This window comes from Schistocerca americana, chromosome 2 (genome assembly GCF_021461395.2).
Source record: "Schistocerca americana isolate TAMUIC-IGC-003095 chromosome 2, iqSchAmer2.1, whole genome shotgun sequence".
Lineage (NCBI taxonomy): Eukaryota > Metazoa > Arthropoda > Insecta > Orthoptera > Acrididae > Schistocerca > Schistocerca americana.
Window position 1 is genome coordinate 527,510,232 of NC_060120.1, and position 3,106 is coordinate 527,513,337.

At 47.0% G+C, this 3,106-nt stretch overlaps 1 non-coding gene across 1 annotated transcript; it reads right to left on the minus strand.

Annotated features, from left to right (window-relative positions):
* Positions 1-682: 682 nt before the first annotated feature.
* Positions 683-757, minus strand: Trnat-ugu. Its single transcript has one exon. It is a non-coding gene; the product is annotated as a tRNA-Thr (tRNA).
* Positions 758-3,106: the final 2,349 nt, after the last annotated feature.

Consider the following 3,106-nt stretch of genomic DNA (forward strand, 5'->3'; position numbering starts at 1 on the left):
GGGAAAGGAGACGGATTGAGGGAGTGAGGAAATCGACATGCAAAGCAGAAAGGAGGAATGGACAGGGGGAGAGGAGACGGGGAGAGGGGGAGGAGAAGATGGACAGAGAGAGAGGGAGAAAGAGGGGCGAGGGAAAGGGCACAGAGAAAAGAGGATGAGGTGATGGACACAGAAAGGGGGAGAGAGAGGACTAAGAGGAGGAGGAGGAGGCAGAGGCTAGGAGAAGAAGAAGAGAGAGGAGTGGGGAGAAGATGGACAGAGACAAGTGTGAGAATGTGCTGGACAGGACGCCTAAACAATTCCCATAGTTATTAGAAACGTGTGCTTTCTCTTTTTCCTTATTTCCATCTAACCAGACTCAGCCAGAGGAGCACGTAGTCGGGAACAGCTAGTAATCGAAAAAGGAAAAAAAGAAAATCAAATAGAAGGAATGAGTTCTGGAATTAAATCGAATAGGAAATGTGATCCAGTATCAATAAAAAATGCAATATCTGAACTAAAAAGCACAGTCAGTACAAAATAAAGAATATTTAGTAAGATGATATCTGTACTTTCGGACATGTCCGAAAGAACAGATACCATTGGTGACCAAGCAGTTCGTTAGAATGAAATTACAATGAAGTGAATACCCTTAGTTGCTTGCAGGTGTTAACATACGTAACAGGGGACAGATGAAAATGTGTGCCCCGACCGGGACTCGAACCCGGGATCTCCTGCTTACATGACAGACGCTCTATCCATCTGAGCCACCGAGGGCACAGAGAAGAGCACGACTGTTGGGATTTATCCCTGGCACTCCTCCCGCGAAACCCACATTCTCAACGTATTGACCCGCACTACATTCGTAGTGCCCCCGCCCATTATACTCATTACTCGCGGCGCGTTGCCGATTCCCGTATGAACAGATACCATCTTAGTAAATATTTAGTTAAGGCTCACCGGCCACTTGACCATCTTCTTCTTCTGTGCGAATGCACAAACAGAGCCCGAACTCTTACGTTGAGAATGTGGGTTTTGCGGGAGGCGTGCTAGAGATAAATCCCTGCAGTCGCGCTGTCGTCTGTAGTCCTCGGTGGCTCAGATGGAGTTCGCCGGTCGACGGCGTGGAGGTAGGACGGAGTGCGGTGTGCGCTGCGCCGTCTGTGCTTCCACGTGGTAAGTCTTGCGCTTGCTGCAGCTTAAAGCTCTGGTTATCGAAAACTTCGAGAAGTAGTGAGTGGTATACAGTGATGGCTCAACAAAGTCGAAAAAATACGTTGAAACACCTTTGATTCTCGATATGCCAGACCTAAGTCGTTTGAAGTAGAGAATTGGTTATAAGAAGATGTGAAGCTCTCCTTTAATGATATAATCGGGATCTACCTGTCGTGTTTGTTAAAATGCGTAGTTCCGAGTTGTGCGAGAAAATAGTTGAGTCTTCCGGAGGTGTCATGAAATTTAAGCACTCAGATGGAAACGTTGGTGAAGTCACCGTTGCACATGGTGGTTTTGGCATTCGCACAGTTCGAATCTTCGAGTTGCCTTTTGATATTTCAACAGACCAAATTAATGCCGTAATTTCACCCTTCGAGAAGTACTCAGCAACTTTGCCGAGAAATGGTCAAGCGCGCATAAATTCCCAATACTAAATGGAGTACGGCAGCTTCGAGTAGAGTTACAAAAGCACATCCCGTCGTACATCAATGTTTGCGGTTATAGAGGGATTGTAATTTATGACGACCAACCACGAACCTGTGCCGCCTGTAACAAGCCTGGGCACGTCCGCGCAGAATGTATACAGCGGCGCGTTGTACAGCTGCCGGCCGGCGAGGCCGACAGGCCACCTGCGTTGACAACACTACCTGGAACTTACGCCGCGGTGGCACGCGAACGGCCAACTGCTTCCTGAGGCCCTGAATCGTGTGCAAATACAAATTCTCCAGACACTGAAGTTCCGCTGGATGTCATTGCCGTCATAGCTGACGACCTACAAGAGTCCCACCAACCTACGAAAACAGTTGAAGTTCCACCGAAACAGGCACCTGCAACTGTTAAGGTAGCAGATCCGCCGGAAGTTGAAGACCGACACACCTTGCAGGAAAGCGAAACTAACTTGGATACTGAAAAAAGTCCGTCGAGAGGCAATTCTCCCAAAAAAAAAAAAAAAAAAGAAACGCCGGCTGGCGCGCAAAGGTGCAGAGGAGACAGCTCCTACACTCCGACAAAAAGGAAAGGAAATAGGTGGTAGCTTAAGCCAACAGATGGCTGGCGACACGAAAGCGACACCAGTTTCTGAGGAGCGTTCCCCTTCTGCGCTGGAAAAACGGTACGTCCAAGGAAAGCTAACAAAGAAAGCATCCACCCGCCCTCAAGAAGCGAGTCACTCTCCTGAAGATTCACTCGTCCAACCCACGACGACAACGTCAACCAGCTGGGCAGAAGAGGAGTCTCCGTGAACAAACTTTCTAAAGACCAAGGACACACCACTGAAACATTTGCTACCGGTGAATATTATTAAAATGAGTTTTAAAGCTGACGCTTGCGAGACAAAACGGAAGAATGTTGTTTAAAGTTTGATCAAGTAGAACGACCAATGTCTGACATATAAGCGTACAAAATCGCTACAGTAAACCTTAATAAGATTCATAGTTCCTTTAAATTACAGAACTTAAAAGATTTTGTATATGCTTCTGACAGTGACATTATCCTTTTACAAGAAGTGACAGACATTGAGCTCGGTAACGTACCTGGCTTCAACACCATTATAAACCCAGGGCATGGAACGGAAATGGGCACAGCTCTGCTCGCAAAGGAGGGCATAGTAGTCCAAGATGTGGTAAAACAGTAAAGGCATAGCGGCCACAATAAACAAAATACGAGTCATTAACGTATATTCCCCTTCAGGATCCAGCAACAGGCACCGCAGAGCGGAATTCTTTAAAGAAGAAGTTGTCCCAATATTTGGAACTCGATATGAACACCTTATCGTGGGAGGAGATTTTAACTGCGTTTTGCGTGCCAAAGACCAAACTCCCAATTTGAAGAAGTGTACTGAACTGGAACGTATAGTTAGACCTACGACTAATAGACTCATGGGAGCATCTGCAAGGTGCCGCCCCTGGCTTCA